Source organism: Aotus nancymaae, unplaced genomic scaffold (assembly GCF_030222135.1).
Source record: "Aotus nancymaae isolate 86718 unplaced genomic scaffold, 86718_ANA_hifiasm-v0.15.2.pri h1tg000002l, whole genome shotgun sequence".
Classification (NCBI taxonomy): domain Eukaryota; kingdom Metazoa; phylum Chordata; class Mammalia; order Primates; family Aotidae; genus Aotus; species Aotus nancymaae.
The window spans coordinates 12,284,660-12,306,189 of record NW_026988413.1 but is presented as its reverse complement, the minus strand read 5'-3'; the positions used below and the strand labels follow the sequence as shown (position 1 = coordinate 12,306,189).

Genomic DNA, 21,530 nt, shown 5'->3' with positions numbered 1-21,530 from the left:
GGATTAGTGCAGTCCACCACATAGATTTAAATATTCCAGAATATTAGCAAAAAATGCAATGAAACCATTAATAGATTAATTTTAGATTCATTTTTCCATGATGTCATTAGATTGTGATTCTAAATTTTTAGAATCCTGATACACCCTATGTATCAGGAGCAATGAATAACTATTCCATAAAGAAATTTCTGTGATGAATTTCCAAGAGTACATATGGGCCAGTAAGAAAACTAAGTGTAGCAAATTATCTCTGTCTTTGAAACAATTCATTTCTGGCCTTATAGTTAATTTTGAAATAGAATTTATATGTCTGCCAAAAATATTCACAATATGTGTCATATGAGACGTATACATAGATGATTTCTCATGGTTGATATTGTCTATAATTGGTTCTGGTTCTGACAAATTCTAGATAATGCATAATCAATCCCTTATATGAAAACCAATGCAATAAACTTAGAAAGAAATCAAATAAGGTGAAAGAAAGACACCATAATGTATTTTTAGAATCACAATCTAATGACATCATGGAAAAATGAATCTAAATGTATTATAGGTGATTTTGCTTACCTCATTTTGATGGTGAATTGTATCTCTGATTTACTCTGTAGTCTTGCAAATAATTTAACTCTGTTTCTCAATTCTCTCTTCTAAAATATTTACTAATTTCATGGAGTCTGTGGAAAAATGCAAAATGATAAAGTAGCTGTAAGTTTTTAAATGTGGCAGTTAATTGAATTTCTCATTTTATAGATGAAATTTAAAAAATCATAACGCCATCTGTCTCCATTAGCACAAGTCCAGCAACCAAATAAAAGAAAAATAAGCAAATAGATAAAGAAAGACATTTTGCAGGAGGGAAAAAGATATACCCAATTGTATTTCATGGTATGACAGCAGTCATTTATAGTAGACAATTAGGGTATTACAGGAGTCACAGGAATTAGAGGCCCTAATAATTTTAGAGAGATATTTCAAACCAAGAGAAGCTCAGTCTTGATTTGTTGAAACAAAATAAAAAACATTGCTTATTATGTGTAGTAACTCACCTACTATGGAAAGGCACACTAATTATATGATAATTAGGCAATTGCTGAGAATCTATAATCAGAAAAGTCCTTTAAAGCCACTTATGTCCTGAAATATTGTAGACATTTATTATATATACACTAGTAAGCAGAGTCATCACTACGTGATTGGTATACTGAGCTAGGTTAGAGCACACAGGTGTTTCAAATCTAAGTGTGGGTGAAAATGACTATAGCCTTCACTCAAAGTCACTTTACCTTTGGATTCTTGGAGGTCTTCAAGTAAACAAGTTAAAGTTATAAACCAGGTAATAAAAACAGTGAATGGAAAAGTTTCCCCATTTCCTACCTTATGTCTCAAAGAAGTGCATCTGAATCTTAGTGATCTTAGCAGGTTATACAACAGAGTGAAACACCCATGCGTTTGGAGAATCATAGAACTATAAGCTCACTGCTGTTATACTTCAGTCCTATCAGCACTCAGCAACAACATGTAAAGACATCCACAAAATCAGTTTGGCTACTCAGAGAGTTATGGCATCATGGAGGCCTCATACATCGTCTCTGGGTCCAGAAAATCTTGGTATGACGATACTAGGGCCATCTCCCACTATCTATATTTGTACTTACAGAATTTCTACTTAGGTACATATAGAGACATTCCAGAAGAATCACTGACTATGACCTAACACACCTCCATTTTCACCTTTGTCTTCATTTTATAGATGGAGGCATTCAAATTCAAGCAGATTACATACATGTTTCAAAGTCATGGAATTAGTGAAAGAGAGATGTAAGGCTGGTTGCCTTGCCGGGAGCTCGGACGCACACCCCCGACCCCTTCTTTTTTAAAAGCCCAGACGAGCTCAGGCAAGCTCAGACATGCTCAGGCATGTTCCCTTCTCCCATGCTCGTACAGCCTGGCCTTCCCTTGAGGAGCCCAGTATGCAAACGAGGTCTTGTAACCTTAGCCTCTTAACAACCAATAGCAGCCGAGTCTTAACAACCAATAGCAGCCGAGTAATTCCAACCAACAACAAGCCAAGTCCTAGGTAAAGGCTTGTAACTTACCCAATAGCAGTCCTGCTTTCCCACAACCAATCGAGCTGTTTCACTCCCTATAAAAACTCATGTCAAAGAGGAGTCTGTGCGACTTCTCTGGCCCCTCCTGTTGGACTGCAGAACCTCACCCGGGAGCCTGAATAAATTCCTTTGCATTGGATTATTTTCGTGCTGGCCTCAGTTTCTTCATTTTATCCTCGGTGAGAACAGACCTTACAAGAGACCCATTTTCTCCTGCAGGTTAGTAAGAGATTTGATTTGGCAACTGTATTGAAATACTCTGCAGCACTGTCTTTCCAAAAGATACAAAAAGATTATCTGCCTGGATAATCCAAATAGCCATCAGACTCTTTGGGTCCATGGAATTGATAGCTAGCCTAATGAAATAATTCCCTGTATGACTTTCAGAAGGTTCTATGACTTCTCTGTTCCTTAGGTTCCTTCTAGTAAATTAGAGAGAGCAATGGTGCCTACCTCAAGGGGTTGCTGGTAAATTAAATGAGTTAATAATTGGAAAGCAACTAAGAGAGGACCTGGGTCAATGTAAGTTGTCTTCTGACTACGTGTAAGTGATTATGAGAATGATATAATGATCTGGGTTATGATGGTGATGATCATTCTTCCTTTTAGAGATGGAAGGAGAGATTCATTTATCTGTATGCCCAACCATGAAAAGCAAATAATAATACATATTGTATCTCACATATTTTGGGAACACATGTTTTGAGTTCACTAGAATCTCAGGTTCCAGCAATGACTTATAAAGCCTGTCATCAACAAAGGATATATTTCTGTCAGTGACTGCTACAAATAACTTGTGTTGTATGTACCAACAACCACTTTCAACCATCCCTACCAAAGTCAAGTCTCTTGTCAAATTCCCTATGCTTCCCTAGTGTCACATTTCCCTTTGGTGAGTTTCTTTCTTTCTTTAAAGTCAATATCAAATATTCATTTTACTTGATTCCACGTCTATGAAAATATATGATGGAGATAATAGAATATGCTGTATCTGAGGTTTAAAAACCCTTAGGGATTTTTCAGGTCATAGTCTACCACCTGTTTCCCACCATTCACTGCAAAGGATTTGAAAAGGCAGCATCTGAAGAAAAACTTTGCTTATTTCAAATTTTGGCTTACAGCTAGCCTGCTGCTACTGAGAGAATGCTTTGAAAGTTAAAGTGTAATCATTCAGGCATAATAAGTGCCAGTGTTTATTTGTTTCACTTAGGAAGTTCAAATTTTATAAAACTCAATTTACTTTCAACAAAACAACAAGGAACAAAATTCTATAAGAACTCTGTAATAGATATTGGTCTAGTTTTATCTTTCCAACTATTTATAATTATGATGGTCCAGTGGACATGTACATATTTCTCCTCCATGATTATATTTATTTTCATTTTCATGAAGGATATTTGTTTTTAAGTTCACTCCAATAAAACAATATAAACAAGAAATAATACTAGTAATAACTGCCATTAATTTAATACCTTCCACTTAATTGGCACTCTTGATTTCTTTATATTCATTTTCTGATTAAATTTTCCAATAAGTTTAATAATCTTTTGAGATGAATATTTATTTATGGCTACTTTACTTTGAAAAATTGAGGTTCAAAGAAATAAAATATTTTCAGAATTACATATTTAGCGTGAACAAATATGTTCTCATCACCTCTTAACCAAACCTCTCTATGTCATGTATCCTCAACGTTTATTAATATTATATAAAGTGCTGTTCCAATTTCTTGCCCCATGTTTAAATGTATATTTTACTTTAGAAATCCCCATCAAGTCTTGCCTTTTTCTCCTATCGTCACTGCCCTAATTTTGAGAAAAAAAAAGGTTTTACTATTTCTAAACATGGTATGCTATTCATACCCCCCAAATGTATTCATTTCAACTAACTCTAAAGATAACAGGGGCAATCTTTATTAAAAGCAATTATGCTTTTCTTATAAGGATTTTTTTCTCTTTTATTTAATACAGGATAATAAGAATGTAGATTTCTTAGTTGACTTAGAACAATTCATCACTTTTTGTGGACACACATTGAATACTTCCACCAGCCCACCCAGCATCCAAGCTATATTACGCTCCTCACTATTTTCATTCACACTACAATCATTCATGGCTCCCTATAGGGATAGGAAGCCACAAAACATTCCTCCTGGCTGGAATGTCTTTCTCTAGCCTATTTCTCCCATGTAAAATATATAACTATTCTTAACCATCAGCTGAAAGATATTCCTCCATGCAAAACATTAACTGCTTAGCTTTTGAAATGAAACTAGTTTCTAGGTTTCCTTAGCATGTTAACAGCTGTTTCACTGGTTGTATGGCATGAACATTTATCTGGCTATTTATTTGTTAAGTAGATGAATGAATAAAAATGAATGAAGCACAGGATCAAACTTTACATCACATTATCAAGAAGTTACAAGCATTCATATATCAGGAGTCTAGAACTCTGAATCTAGTTCTGACATTTCTACTTTGTAATCTTGGAAAATGTCATTAGCCAGTGTGTGGACTGAGGGTATTAATGCATCACCTGCCTGGGAGCAGGGGTTTGCAACTGATTTCTATTCAACATGCCTTTTAGCTTTAATTCTATGAAACAGTAATTTGAAATCATCTCTCACTAGGTCATTATCCAGAGTAAAAGAGTTATATTGAATAATTTTTATCTATGTCTGTCTGCACCTGCCTCATCATTTACTTTTTGTTTCATCTCTATTCCAGTTCTTTCATTTTGCTTGGGGGCAGTCATTGTAAAATGTTAGGATAGTCATCAAAATGCTGAAAAGAAACACATTTTGCCCCTGGTTAGAATAAGAATCTATTAATGCTTTATCATTTTGGTAGACAAGTATACATAGGCAATGAGTGAAATGTTGAACCAGTTCTGGTATTAATCATCCAAAACAGCTAAGGAATTAATTATTGCATATTTCACCATAACAGACTTCAGGTACTTAATTCATAGTACAATAAATCAGTGATCTATGAATCCCTAACATTATTCCAACTCACTATCAGATCTAAGTGATTATTTATAAAACATATAAACTCTGCTGATAAAAAGCAAACATAAAATTTCTGGTTTGGAAAATGGCCTAACTTACTTGGAAGTATTTGATTTCTGATTTAGAAAACCTTCCAATTCTATTTAGCTTCATATTCCTTGGACTATCTGAGTACTAGTACAAGATAGAAGCCAAAATAGTATTTTTAGGTTATTAGCTCAACTGCATAACTGGGAGACTAAAATTACTAGTGAACTTAATAAGGCAGAGAGTTACGTCAGCCCTACCTAAACAGCCTATGTAGTAACTAATCCAAGGCTGGTGGTGCCACTACAGTTATACATATTCTTCTATCAAATTGCTCTGCCAAACCCATCTTGAACTTCCAATTTATAGTGTAAGAGGGTAATTCTGACTTTAGCTAGCCATTCTGTATTGCAGCCATTGGAAAAAAGAGAAAAAAGAGAGTGTTGAAAATAACTTTTAACTTTAAGGACACAACTCATTAGTTGTACAAATCACTCCTATTCACATCCTGTTAGCTGGAATTTGCTGAGCATGTGGCCACACCTTTCCCTGGGGAGCCTGATAAATCTAGGTATCATGCAAGAGGGCCCTGGGCCCAATTAATAATTAAATGTTCTATTACTAAAGGAAGAAAGGGAGAATGGCAAATAGTTGAGAGTCTCAGTTAAAAACATGGTCCAACAAAACACAAGTGTTCCAACGTAGAGGCCAATATGGAATGAAATGAGCAAGATGTGGCTATAAAGTAAACAAGGAGGCTTTATCATGAAGGGTCGTGTAGGCCATTTTCAAAGAATTTGGCTTTTACTCTAAGTGAAACAGAAGAGTAGCTGCAGAGTTTGGAACAGGAAAGTAACATAATTTGACTTATACCTTGAAGGATTTCTCTACTTCAGCTTCTTCACTATGAAAAGACCACAGATTTTAAAAGTAACATTTGAGAGACGTGTTAGTGATAGGGACAAAAGGCAGAGAAACTCTAGGCAGAAAACGGCGAGTCCCCGGCGAAACCCTACCCTCAAGCTGAAAAGCCTGAAACCGCAGCCCAAAGCCAGAGCTTATCTCCCTGTTTTTCCAATCAAATGCTGCCTTTTCCTAAACCACCCATGGCCCTGCCCTTCCCCATCCTGTGCCTGTTGAAACCCAGACTTGGTAGATGAGACTATGGCTGGATGTTGAAGAGAAGCAGCTTGACTTCAGAAGGACAACTTGACCGCATGACTTTGGAGAAGAATCTGGCCAGAGACAGCCGGACTTCAGGGGAAGATTACCTACCCACCTCATTCTCTTTTCAGCTCCCCTTCTCATTGAGAGCCACTTTCATCAGCAAACAAAAAAGAAAAAAAAAAATCCCCTGCATTTACCATCCTTCAATTCATTAGTGTTACCTCATTTTTCCTGGACCCCAGACGAGAGCTCAGGATCCATGAATATGGATACAAAAGGCTGTCATGCTGTTCCTTTGGCTTTGCTGGTGGAGAGCAGCTGCTTCATCTAAAAAGTCAGAGGGCCCACTGAGCTGTTAACACTTAAGCTGTTGCACAGAGCACTGTAACATGCCCTCTAGGGGGTTGGGGCTACAGGCACCCAACCTAGATGCCGCTACAGCGCCTACGTGGAGTATGTTCCTGCCAGAGCCCAAAGGCACTTGTTCCAGCTGCTGCATCCACTCAACTGTGTGCTCCCTCCCACAAGGGGTGTGATGTAGTGGGTTTGAGTGAGTGGAGTTTGATCCCACTGGTGCTGACTCAGCTGGTCAATTCCAGCACTCTTGCAATCCAGTTTCTGCCTTGTTTGCTCAGGCACTCCCTCCAACAAGGAGTTGAGAGTGGCAGGCTGAAGAAACAGGCACTTCTGTCACAAATCCCATGAAGGGGACAAGGAAATATCCTTCTCCATTTGGATGTTATTGGATAACCCAGGTAAGTGATTATTATACCTCAGACCATGTTGTCATACTAGAAATAAGAAAAGTTTACACCTGGATATATATTGAAAATACAGTCAACATGATTATGAAATGGTGTGAAACAAAGGATGTCTTAATGGTTGTTGGCTTGAAAAACCAGATAGAAAGAATTTCTGGCTGGGTGAAGTGGCTCATACCTGTAATCCCAGAACTTTGGGAGGTTGAGATGGGCGGATCACTTTAAATCAAGAGTTCGAGACCAGCCTGGCCAACATAGTGAAACCCTGTCTCTACTAACAATACAAAATTAGCCAGGTGTGGTGGCAGTGTCTGCAATCCCAGCTACTCAGGGGGTTGAGGCAAGAAAATCACTTAAACCTAGGAGGCAGAGGCTGCAGTGAGCTGAATCATACCACTGCACTCCTGCCTGGGTAACAGAGTGAGACTTCATCTCAAAATTAAAAAAATAATAATAAGAAGAATTTCCATCAAGGTAGGGCCCAGTGGTACACACCTGTAATCCCAGTACTTTGAGAGACTGAAGCAGGAGAATTTCTTGAGGCCAGGAGTTTGAGACCATCCTGGGTAACATAGCAAGACCTTGTCTCTACTAAATAACAATAATAACTAGTCAGGCATAATGGCATGCACCTGTAGTCTCAGCTACAGTCTCAGAAGGCTGACGCAGAAGTTTAAGCATTAATGACTTGAGCCCAGGAGTTTAAGATAGCAATGAACATGACTGCACACTGCACTCCAGTCTGGGAAACAGAATGAGACGCTGTTTCAAAAAAGAAAAAGGAAAAGAAGAAAGAAGGATGGAAAGAAAATGAAAGGAAGGAAGGAAGGAATAGAGAGAAAGGGAGGAAGGGAGGGAGAAAGAAAAAGAAGAAAAAAGAATTGCCATCAAATGAGAGATGAAAATCTGTAGTTAGAGTAGCTTATGTATCTGGGGAATGTCAGGAATTCAGTTTTCAATACATTTTGTTTGAGATACATGTAATATATACCAATTGAGATGCTGAACAGGCAGTTGGAAAAATAGGTTTAGAGTTTTGAAGAGACTCCTGAGCTAGACATATAAATTTGCATATGGAGTACAAGAAGATGGATGTTTAAACTTGTTGGACTTAGATGATGTTAACAAAGGAATAAATCATAAAAGAAAGGGGTCCAAACTTGTTTCTTCAGGCAAATATTGAGAGTAAAACATATAGAGGAGAAAACATTTAAAAAGAGAGAGAGAAGTAATATAGACAAGTGAAGAAAGTGAATTAAGAAAGAGTAATCGAACACCTGTTAAAATCTAATAATTAGCTAAGTAAATAAAAATGAAGAATGGCATTATATTCAGAGGAAATCATTGGCAATCTTAAAGAGCTCAGTTTCATCTGCTTGGTTGGTATGAAAATGATTAAAATGGTTGTAAGTGAGATTGGGAAAAAAGAAATTCAAACAGAAATTGTAGAAAAATTTTTGAGGTGCAGGGAAACAAAAATGGATCAATAGCTGCAAGGGAAGTAGGATATATAAGTATAGAAAATAATAGAGAATAAAAATACATTATGTATTAGTTGTCTATTCATTATTGTGCTGTGGATCTTTAGCACAAAAGCAATAGAAGTAAAATAAGGGAACAAAATAAGTACAACATGGGAAAGAAAGAAAGAGTCTGTCACTTTTGAAGATATAGCGTTGTCTATAAAGAAAACAAGTTGAACGTTTTTGTAATTACAGTTATTATTAGCTTATTCTTATTCTCGTTTGTTTACTGTTATCCCAGAATTAAAAACAATTCATTACCATCATTTACAATATTACATCATTCTGTATTTGTCTATGTATTTTCCTTTACCAGTGAGATGTATATTTTCCTATGCTCTCATGTTGTTGTTTAGCATCCTTTCATTTTAACTTGAATAAATCCCTTTAGCACTTCTTGTAAGGAAGTTCTACTGATGACAAATTACCTGGTTTTGTTTTCTGTTTCTTTTTTTTTTTTTTTTTCTGAAAATGTCTTTATCTCTTTTTCAATTTTAAAGGACATTTTTTTTCCAAGTATAGTATTCTTGTTTGGCAGGGTTTTTTTTTCTTTTCTTTTCTTTTTTTTCTTTTTAACAGTTTAATATATCATTTTACTCTTTCTTGGCCTGAATGTATCTGTTGTAAAATCTGTGTATATTCTTATAATGTTACCTTGTATGTGACAAGTCACTTTTCTCTTTCTTCCTTTAAAATTCTAAATTCAACTTTTGACAATTTATTTAAAATGTGTCTCTGTATAGATCTCTTTATGTTCAACCTTTTTAGGATTGTTTAGATTTTATATGTATTTTTGTATTCCTCTACAGATTTGAGAAGTTTCTAGCCATTATTTTACTAAATAAGCTTTCTGTTTTTTTTTTTTATTTTTCTCTTCTCCTGAAAATTTAATAATGAATTAATTTGATTATGTCTCATAAGTTCCATGCCTCTGACTAGGTAATTTCAAATGACATATCATCAAGCTTGCAGATTCTTTCTTCTGTTTGTCTGAATCTGCTTTTGAAACACTCTATTGAATTGTCCAGTTCAGTCACTGTATTCTTTAGCTCCAGAATTTCTGGTTGGGTATTTTGTATAATTTCCTTTATTTTGCTTAACTTCTCATTTTGTTCATGTATTGTTTTCCTGATTTACTCCATTTGTGTACCTGTGTTCTCTTATAGCTCACTGACTTCCTTTAAGGCAATTATTTTGAAACCTTTTTCAGGTAGCTCATAGACCTCAATTTTTTTTTTTGGAAATGGTTAACTGTGCCTTATTTGGATTCTTTTATGATATCATTTTTCTCTAATTTTTCATCATCCTTATGGCCTTGTGTTACTATGTGTGCCTTTGATGAAACAGGAACTTCTTCCAGTTTATGCAGACTAACATTGGCAGGGATAGCCCTTTACCAGCTATCCTAGCCAAAACTTTTGGGCCAAACAGCTCATGGGTTTCATGACCAGGAATGCTGCCAGAGTCTATGGGCAGGTGGACCTGGAATCTGGATCCACACACCAAAGTCCATGTGAGAAGTTCAGTTATAGTTTCTATGGGCAAGTAGGTTCAGTGCCATAGTGCCAGGATCTATGGGTGAGCTGGCTTAATGCTGCAAACCACAGGTAGCCTTGCTGCCCATGTCCACTTGGGGAAATCCTGGTGCCTGTGTCCATAATAAAGTCAGATACTCCCTTCACTCTTCTTTTCCCTCACAGAGATAACATAGGCTGGGAGATTTTTGTGGGTGCTGCACTGTGTTGGCTTGGAAGGGGGTAACAGAAGTAAAATAAAATAAAATCTTTTTTTCCTGCTGTTTTCAACTCATTTTTAAATTCATTTCTGTGTTCTACCTAGATGCTTTAACTTCTCACTTGGATTCAGAATCTATTGAAGGTATTTTCTTCTTTGGATGGTTGTAAAATCTGTAATTTGTGGGCACATGAAGGCTGAAAACTCCCACTGCTGCTGAGGTCACTTCTAAGTTGACTATGTACAAACAACTTGACATTTTGAATCTAAATTTTATGTGTGTGGCAGAGACAATGCCAGATGCTCAAAATTTTTATTTTATTTTTCTGAAAATATAGGAAGTCTATATTTCCTAGAACTTCTGTACTTTCTTTCTTTCTTTTTTTTTTCTATTTTCTTTTTTGAGACAGAGTTTTGCTCTGTTGCCTCGTCTGGAGGGCAGTACCATGATCTTGACTCACTGCAACATCCACCTCCTGGATTCAAGCAATTCTCCTGCCTCAGCCTTCTGAATAACTGGAATTAAAGGCATACACCACCATACCCAACTAATTTTTTGTATTTTTAGTACAGATGGGGTTTCATCATATTGGCCAGGCTGGTCTTGAACTCCTGACCTTAAGGGATCAACTCACTTCAGCCTCCCAGAGTGCTATGTTTACAGGCATAAACCATTATTCTCAGCCCTGACTTCTATTTTCAAAGGGTCTTTTTTTCTCTATTCATTAATTTTCTATCAATCAAAATGTGGAAGATCCAGTGGTTTATTCTGCAGCAAAACACTAGATTGAATGAGCCAAAGCCCTGAAATAAATTTACTGAAGTTTGCCCATTGATGGTATACCCTACCATCCTAACATGCCAGGTTCTTTCAACTAACTTTTAATTTTACCAGCACTTTTACACCAATAGTACTACAATGAAACCACATAGTACTGTCACAGACTTTCTCCCAATGAAATACACAGAATCTGGTTAAATATCCCCAGCTTTCTACTGGAAAGGGAGGACTGGATAATATTAAAATAGCACAATTAACTCTTTTTCTTTCCTTTCCTTTCCTTATTTTCCTGTTATTGTACTGTGGGATTTTGTTGCTTGTTATGACCATCTTTGGAAACTAGTGCTTGAAAATACCACTTAAAAATCTTTTAAAGAATTCTATTTATTATTCAAGTGTTTGCACAAATTGAAATAAAATATGCATTTCAATCACTGTTTGGGTCTCTATGTTGTTCATCATAAAAACCATATTAATCTCTAGCAGCATCTTTCTAATCTTCCTAGGATGGAGTTCAGCAAGATTTCTCCTTGATTAACTTCCCTATTGTATTCAAGTTCTTTTCTTATTACTTCATTAAGGAATCCTGCATTACAACTTGACTTAATATTGCAATCTCTCATTCCTGGGAATTTTGATCCTTCAGTTATCTTTATTTTTCAATTGATTACTAATCTAATTTATTATATAAAGAGATAATATTTTCTGCATGACAACAAGTCTTTGAAATATTTTGAGCTTTGCCTTGTACCCCAGTATGTGGTCAATTTGCATAAGTGTTCTTTTTGCTTGAAATGTATTCTGCTATTTTGAGTATAATGTACATTTATCCATAGAACAAATAAATTAAATTAGCTGCATTATTAAAGTCCTTTCATCCTTAGTAATTTTGTTCTGGTAAATTATCAATTACCAGCAGAAGCGTAATAAAAATCTCCCAAACAGTGAATTTTTCCTTTCCCCTGCAGTTATGTGAATGCTTTACATATTTTTGAGGCTATCAGTTGTGTATAAAAGTTTTTAGTTTTTGCATATTTGTACTTATTGAACTTTTATCAGCATATAGATATCCTCTTTATCTTTAATAATGTTTATTGCTTTAAATAGAGTCCAATCTTTATGGAAACAAAACTTAATCTCATTTGCCTTCTGGTTTCTTTTTGGATCTAGCTAAATGAAAGAACCAGCAAGAAATCTTACGTCAGGATGGTGTTTCTCTAACAGAGGCCACAACTTCTGTAGACCATTCTCTCCTACAGCTGCACATCTTGCTTTTGCTCTTTACTTCTTCAGATGTGGTGTTGGTGATGTCCCAACCCCATCAACTACTATTGCTATTTTGGGGGTGCTTCACATTTCATAGTTAGTTTTCCTTAACGTGTTTGTTTGTAAATTGGTTCATTCATAAAGTGTTCCTCAATTACCTTGTTTGAGTGTATCTGGTTTATCTGTTTCATGCAGCCCAAGACACAATAAGAAGGAGTTTGATAGAATATTTCATCACTACATATCAAGAAACACACATTTCCCAGCTGGAATACAGTTACGGGCACCTTACCTTCCATAAACAACTCCTTCCAAATCTTAAGAGATGTTATCTAAAGCACACTATTTACATGCATCAATTTTGGGATCAGTTCAGATGCATTTAAATGCAAGTGATACCAAATTCAAGTGTTTATAAATTATGCCTGTGACATTTACAATTTTTGAACAGAAATCATACAGAGAAATATGTTTTCCCTAGTGAATATTATACGAAGTAATGTATACAACTATCCACATATATATAAACCAAAGCAAATGTTACAAAAATTACAGTTGCATACTGTACCTGTACTGCACTATGCAATTTTCTGTTCCATTGTATACTTCTTAGAAAATATTCTATTGCCTTCTTACATTCAACTCACAGCCTTGAGTTTGAAAAATATTGACTACAACTCTAGGACATTTACACAAAGCCACTTTTAGATGCAAAGGAGCCTAGGAAAATGAGTAACTAATCATTTAGCCTCTATAGTAGGATATAGAAAATGGCGGGGCAGGGCGGGGACAGAATTTAAGAAAGCTGTAACATAAACAATGATATCTACCAAAAAATACTTGCCAGGAAGGAAAAGCAAGCACCATGTTAACTGGTGAAATATCAAAACTATTTTCATTAAAATTATGATCAATTCAGAAATCCCCATTAGCACTATTTCCATTTCAATGTGATTTTGGGGGATGACGTACAACAAGAAGACAATAAAGTAATTAATATAAGTTATATAAATATTAGAAAATACGACATAGAATTGTGCTTTGTGAAAATTAAATAAAATGTAGAGTTACCAGAATTAACGTAAAATTTTGGCAAGCTAACTAAATACAAAATAAATACCCCAAATTATTTTTTTTAACTAAACAGGCAATATCAAGGAAGAAACAAAAAATAACTCAATTCACTATTGGAACATTTCTTTACATTAGCATAATTTATAATTTTCCAGTAACATTATGTATAAAAATTACGTATAGAAATCTAACCTACACAATAAAGTTACTATCAGAAAAAAATATATTTCTTGCAGTGTTATTTATATTAATGCTGCCTCAAAATTTTCTTTAAATCTGAAAACTGACAGAAAAAGTAATTAATAAATTGTGTTATATTTATACTATGTAAATTTTTCTATGCAAATAATTTTGCATATTTATACTATATCCATCTAGAAATGAATGAGTATAAGGTAATGGGTTTATGACCTTGTAACAGGCAAAAGTTATCTTAAGACACAAACAGCATAACCATAAAAAAAATTCGATTTCATGAAAATTAAAAACTTCAGTGTAATCAATGACATTAAGAAAATAAAGGACAAGAAGTGGGGTAAAAGTAATCAATATACAGGTAGCTGATAAGGAACCTATATCCAAGGTAATTTAGAACACTATAATGAGAAAACAGTAAAATTAAATCAAATAAAAGATTCAAGCAGACAGTTTACAAAAGGAAATATATGAATGACTTATAAGCACAGGAAAAGCCACTCCACAACCTTAGTTAGAAACAACTTCATGCAAACTAGAATTGCATATCATGGCAATTTCTTAAGTTAAACATACCCCTACCTAATGAGCCAGCAATTCATAGGTATTTTCCCAATTAAGACAGCAATGTATGTCCACAAAAAAGCACTGTAAAGGAAGTATCATAGCAGTCTTATTTGTAACAATAACTGGAAACAATTCAACTGCTCATCAAGAGGAAACTGGTTAAGCAACTGATGGTATATTTACACTACTGACTAATAATTAACAATTATAAACAGGTGATTCTTACAAGCATCATTCTTAAAAGCATTTTATTAAGCGATAGGAACTATGCAGAATGAAAACATGACTCCACTAACTTAAAGTATAAGAATAGGCAAAAACACAAATCAGAGGTGATTGTCTTCAGGGATTAATAGAAAATAGATAATATTTCCGTGCTGCTGTAATGAAACTATTCTAAGTGGGTAGTTACAAAATTTGTATTATTTTTTCAAAATTTCCCAAACTATACAATTAAGATCTATGCATGTAGCCAGGCATGGTGCATACTTGTAATCCCAGCTACTTAGGAGGCTGAGGCAGGAGAATTGCTTGAACCTGGGAGGTGGAGGTTGTAGTGAGCTGAGAGCACACCAGTGCACTCCAGCCTAGCCAACAGAGCGAGACTCTATCTGAAAGAAAAAAAGATCTAGGAGGAAGAATCTTCCTCCCCATCTGTGCTGCAGCGTGTTTGCTTCTGGATTGGGAACTCCCACTTCTCCTTGCCTCGAGATGGACCCCAACTGCTCCTGCCTACCTGGTGGCTCCTGTGGCTGTGCTGGCTCCTGCAGATGCAAAGACTGCAAATGCACCTCCTGCAAGAAGAGCTGCTGCTCCTGCTGCCTTGTGGGCTGTGCCAAGTGTGCCTAGGCTGCAATCTGCAAAGGGATGCCAGACAAGTGCAGCTGCTGTGCCTGATGCCAGGACAGCCTTGCTCCCAGATGTAAATAAAGCAACCTGTATACACCTGGATTTTCTTTTGTACAACCCTGACCCATTTGCCACATTTTTTATGAAATATGTGAATGGCAATACATTCATCTAGACCAAAAAAAAATAAAAAAAGAAAAGAAAAAGAAAAAAAAGGAAAAAAAGAAAAAAAATTTAAAAAAAAGGAAAAAAGAAAAAAAAAGAAGAAGAAGAAGAGCTCCTACCACTTTGGGAAGAAGGTGTTTTGCTTCCCCATTAGCACTCGCCATGAGCCTTCTGAGGCTTCCCCAGTCGTGCAGAAATAAATGACAAGGAAGATTGCCATCCCAGTTGCTTCTGAAAGCCTACCTGTAAACTAAGAAAAATCTAGATTATGGAGGTGGGCCGGCTTTGCTGAGGCAGTTCTAACTACACCTGTATAAACAGGACTGCAGGGAAGTTCACAGGGCAGCTGGGTGGAGCCCACAACAGCTCAGCAAAGACTCTGTAGGCAAACAGTGACTAGGCTGCCTCCTTGCTGGGCAGGGCAGCCCAGATAAAAAGGCAGCAGCACAATGGAAACTCATAAATAAAGCCCTAACTACCCGGACAGAGCACCTGGGGGAAAAAAAGGGGGTTTATGAGTTCTGCTGCAGCAGACTTAAACATACCTGCCCAGCAGCTCTAAATGAACAACAGAGATGACAGCTCAGCACTTGAGCTCCTATAAAGGACAGACTGTCTCCTCAAGCAGCTCCCTGACCCCTATGTATCCAAAGAATCACCACATAAAGGAGAGCTCAGACTGACATTTGGTGGGTATCCTTCTGGGACAAAGATAGCAGCAGAAGAAACTGGCAGCAACCCTTACTGTTCTGCAGCCACTGCAGCTGATCCCCAGGCAAGCAGGGCCTGGAGTGGACCTCAGCAGTCCTACAGCAGAGGGGCCAGACTGTTAGAAGGAAAACTAAGAAACAGAAGGAAATAACTTCATCATCAACAAACTGGACGTCCACTCAGAGACCCAATCTGAAAGTCAACAACTTCAAAGACGACAGGTGGATAAATCCACAAAGATGGGAAGAAACCAGCACAAAAAGGATGAAAGCACCCAAAACCAGAACACGTCTCCTCCTACAAGGGATCACAACTCTTTACCAGCAAGGGAACAAGGCTGGATGGAGAATAAGTGTGATGAATTGATAGAATCAGGCTTCAAAAGGTGGGTAATAAGAAATTTCTGTGAGCTAAAAGAACATGTTCTAACCCAATGCAAAGAAACTAAGAACCTTGAAAAAAGATTTGATGAAATGCTAATGAGAATAGACAACTTAGAGAACAATATAAATGAATTGACAGAGCTGAAAAACACAAGAGAACTTCACGAAGCATGCACAAGTTTCAAGAGCTGAATTGACCAAGCAGAAGAAAGGATATCAGAGGTCGAAGATCAACTCAATGAAATAAAATGAGAAGGCGAGATTAGAGAAAAAAAGGTAAAAAGGAATGAACAGTCTCCAAGAAATATGGGACTATGTGAAAAGACCTAATCTATGTTTGATAGGTGTACCTGAATGTGATGGAGAGAATGAATCCAAGCTGGAAAATACTCTTCAGGATATCATCCAGGAAAACTTCCTCAACCTAGCAAGGCAGGCCAATATTCAAGTCCAGGAAATACAGAGAACACCACAAAGATATTCCTCAAGAAGAGCAACCCCAAGACACATAATCGTCAGATTCACCAGGGTTGAAATGAAGGAGAAAATGCTAAGGGCAGCCAGAGAGAAAGGTCAGGTTACCCACAAAGGGAAACCCATCAGACTCACAGTAGATCTCTCAGCAGAAACCCTACAAGCCAAAACAGAGTGGGGGCCAATATTCAACATCCTTAAAGAAAAGAACTTTCAATCCAGAATTTCATATCCAGCCAAACTAAGCTTCATAAGTGAAGGAAAAATAAAATCCTTTTCAAAAAAGCAAGTACTCAGAGATTTCATCATCACCAGGCCTGCTTTACAAGAGCTCCTGAAAGAGGCACTAAACATAGAAAGGAACAACCAGTACCAGCCACTCCGAAAACATACCTAATGGTAAAGAGCATCAACACAATGAAGAAACTGCATCTACTAATGGACAAAACAGCCAGCTAGCATCAAAATGGCAGGATCAAATTCACACATAACAATATTAACCCTAAATGTAAATGGACTAAATGCCCCAATCAAAAGACACAGACTGGCAAATTGGATAAAAAGCCAAAACTCATTGGTGTGCTGTATCCAGGAAACCCATCTCACATGCAAAGATACACAAAGGCTTTTAAAAAAAGGGACGGAGGAAGATTTACCAAGCAAATGGAGAGCAAAAAAAAGCAGGAGTTGCAATTCTCGTCTCTGATAAAATAGACCTTAAACCAACAAAGATCAAAAGAGATAAAGAAGGACATTACATAATGGTAAAAGGATCAATGCAACAAGAAGAGCTAATGATCCTAAATATATATGCACCCAATACAGGAGCACCCAGATACAAAAGGCAAGTTCTTAATGACTTACAAAGAGACTTAGACTCCCACACAATAATAGTGAGAGACTTTAACACCCCATTGTCAATATTAGAGAGATCAACCAGACAGAAAATTAACAAGGATATCCAGGACTTGAACTCAGATCTGGACCAAGCAAACCTAAGAGACATTTAGAGAACTCTCCACCCCAAATCCACAGAATATACATTCTTCTCAGCATCACATCGCACCTACTCTAAAATTGACCACATAATTAGAAGTAAATCACTCTTCAGCAAATGCAAAAGAATGGAAATCATAACAAACAGTCTCTCAGACCACAGTGCAATCACGTTAGAACTCAGAATTCAGAAACTAACTCAGAACCACGCAGCTTCATGGAAACTGAACAACCAGCTCTTGAATGTTGACTGGATAAACAATAAAATGAAGGCAGAAATAAAGATGTTCTTTGAAACCAATGAGAACGAAGACACCACATACCAGAATCTCTGGGACACACTTAAAATAGTCTCTAGAGGAAAATATATGGCAATAAGCGCCCACATGAGAAGCAAGGAGAGATCTAAAATTGACACCCTATCATCAAAATTGAAAGAGCTAGAGGAGCAAGATCAAAAAAACTCAAAACCTAGCAGAAGACAAGAAATAACTAAGATCAGAGCAGAACTGAAGGAGATAGAGACACAAAAAACTCTTCAAAAAATCAATAGATCCAGGAGCTGATTTTTCGAAAAGATCAACAAAATAGACAGACCACTAGTCAGATTAATAAAAAAGAAAAAAGAGAATAATCAAATAGATGCAATAAAAAATGATAAAGGAGATATCACCACAGATTTCACAGAAATTCAAACCATCATCAGAGATTATTACAAACAACCCTATGCACATAAACTAGTAAACCTGCAAGAAATGGATAAATTCCTGGACACTTGCCTCCTCCCAAGCCTAAATCAGGAAGAAGTCAAAACCCTGAATAGACCAATAACAAGGTCTGAAGTTGAGGCAGCAATTAAGAGCCTACCATCCAAAAAAAGCCCAGGTCCAGATGGGTTCATAGCTGAGTTCTACCAGACATACAAAGAGGAGCTGGTACCATTCCTTCTGAAACTATTCCAAATAATCCAAAAAGAGGGAATCCTTCCCAAATCATTTTATGATACTAACATCATCCTGATACCAAAACCTGGCAGAGATTCAGCAAGAAAAGAAAACTTCAGGCCAATATCCATGATGAACATAGATGCAAAAATCTTCAATAAAATACTGGCAAGCCGATTACAACAGCACATCAAAAAGCTTATCCACCATGATCAAGTAGTATTCACCCTGGGATGCAAGGCTGGTTCAACATACACAAGTGTATAAATGTAATTCACCACATAAACAGAACCAAAGACAAAAACCACATGATTATCTCAATTGATGCAGAGAAGGCTTTGACAAAATTCAACAGCTCTTTATGCTAAAAACCCTCAATAAACTAGGTATTGATGGAACGTATCTCAAAATAATAAAAGCTATTTACGACAAACCAACAGCCAATATCATACTGAACGGGCAAAAACTGGAAGCATTCCCTTTGAAATCTGGCACTAGACAAGGATGCCCTCTCTCACCACTCCTATTCAATATAGTACTAGAAGTTCTAGCCAGAGCAATCAGGCAAGAAAAAGAAATAAAGGGTATTCAATTAGGAAAGGAGGAAGTCAAATTGTCTCTATTTGCAGATGACATGATTGTATATCTAGAAGACCCCATCATCTCAGCCCAAAATCTCCTGAAACTGATAAGCAACTTCAGCAAAGTCTCAGGATAAAAAATCAATGTGCAAAAATCACAAGCATTTCTATACACCAATAACAGACTTAAAGAGAGCCAAGTCAAGAATGGACTGCCATTCATAATTGCTACAAAGAGAATAAAATACCTAGGAATACAACAACAACAACAAAAAAGATCTATGCATTTTTCTGTAAATATATCTTATTTAAAATTATTGATAAGAAATACTAAATCATGACCTAATCAAGTTTATTTATATAGCAGACATGTCTATTGTAATCTCTTAAAATCCTTATTACTTTTGCAAGTTTTTATAAGAAAAACAAGCAAATTAACCAGTTAAAGTAAAAATTAATTAATTTTTTTGTGTATAGTGGTATGGTTTATTGGAAATAGCATTGGCATAGCATTTAGGTGATGCTTTCATTTTTTTCTTGGTCCTACTATTAATTTTCACAAATGCATTAAACATTACGCCATTAATTTTCTTTTCTGTGAAATAAGTTGGTGTGCCATTTATCAATGCAATTTCCTTCAGCTCTGTGTTTACCCTTCATTGCCTGCTCTGCATAAATAAAGATGGATTTTCAAATACTTTTCTTTGTATGATGAAAAGAAAAAGTGCTGTGAAGAGATGCTGGTTGGACATTGAAGAGGAAATGTCTTTTGTCTTTTCCTGGTTCTTGTACATTTCTCTCATCAGGTTCCTATAGTGTGTAATTTCTCCTGTGTCTGCTTTCTGCAATGAATAACTTTGCCAGTGTCCAGTTCCTATGGCATGCAACAGTTAAGGGGACCCTGGGCCCAGCAGCTTCTCCCAGCACACACTCTGGCAATGTCAATATGCAGTGCCACCAGTGAGGTACCTCCCTTTAAATGACCTCACTGCATTTCTTCAGGATAACCTGCAGCAAGTTCTGGGCTTCTAAACTCCTTGTGTGTGTATGTGTCCTAAATATTCCTGGCGTGTGACAACAAATCTCAGGGTATATACCCCAGACAACGTAGATGCTTCAATATGCTATTTTTTTTTGTTTTGGTATTAAAATTGAAAATCTTAAAACTTTAAAGTCGGTCCTAGCTCACAGGCCATACAAAAATATGTTACGGGCCAGATTTGGCCCATGGACCATAGTTTTCTCATCTCTTCCATATATTCAACTTTTCCTGCTCAAATAGCTTCGTGGTTTCTGTTTCCTGGTTGGATCTGGAGTGAAAGGAGATAGACTCTGAAAGATGAGAGTCTTTGTGGTTTTAGGCTTGAGTGTACTGCTCAGGTAATTGGCAATAAGGAAAGGGATGCTTCTTGGTAATCGGTGACATGCAATGACATCGTGATTAAGCAAGCTATCTCCTGTGGTTGATGAAGTCTCAGTTGAAGCAAGTGCCTTGGGGGCTCCAGAACCTGCTATTAGACCAGTTTAGTAGCAGCAATGACCAGAAGGACTTTGGTACAAGAGGGATATTTTTAGTAAACTTGAACACAAACATAAAGAAAATGAGTTCAGATATTTCAACTTTAATTCAAATGAATATCTTATTTCCTGTAGCTACAGGGATGATATTGTTGAAAATAAAGCACATTTAATTGTATAATTGAACTCATAATTTCATCAAGTATCTTATGTGAAAGAGTATTGACTGGGAAAAAATATGATCCTGAAGTTTGGAATAAGGATATTTGATTAGATTTAGATGACTATCTTGAACTTCCAAGTCACTCGGAGCCTGCCTTAGTAGTGGAAGTAGCTGTCCTACCACTACTAAGTGTCTGAGGAGACTAGCCATCTTCCACATTTAAAAAAAAAAAACTTTGCTAAATCCATCTGACTTAGATGCCTTAAAAAAAATGATCATTCTTCTTAATATACATAACTACTCCTTGTGGTCACTTGACCCCTAACAAAGGGGCGAAAACACAACATGACATCTAAGAAAAGAACTTATATATCAAAAGAATTATCTAAAAACTGTGATAATATTTCAGTAGAAATTTTAAGAACAGATGTGAGAGAGGATTCTAAGGGTGTTAGACCAATGAGTATGGACTATAACATTGAATTCATTAACATGGATATACTTAATAAAGATTCTGGACTTAAAATGCT

At 36.4% G+C, this 21,530-nt stretch overlaps 1 pseudogene; it reads left to right on the top strand.

Annotated features, from left to right (window-relative positions):
- Positions 1–14,890: 14,890 nt before the first annotated feature.
- Positions 14,891–15,233, top strand: LOC110569579 (metallothionein-2A-like; annotated as a pseudogene).
- Positions 15,234–21,530: the final 6,297 nt, after the last annotated feature.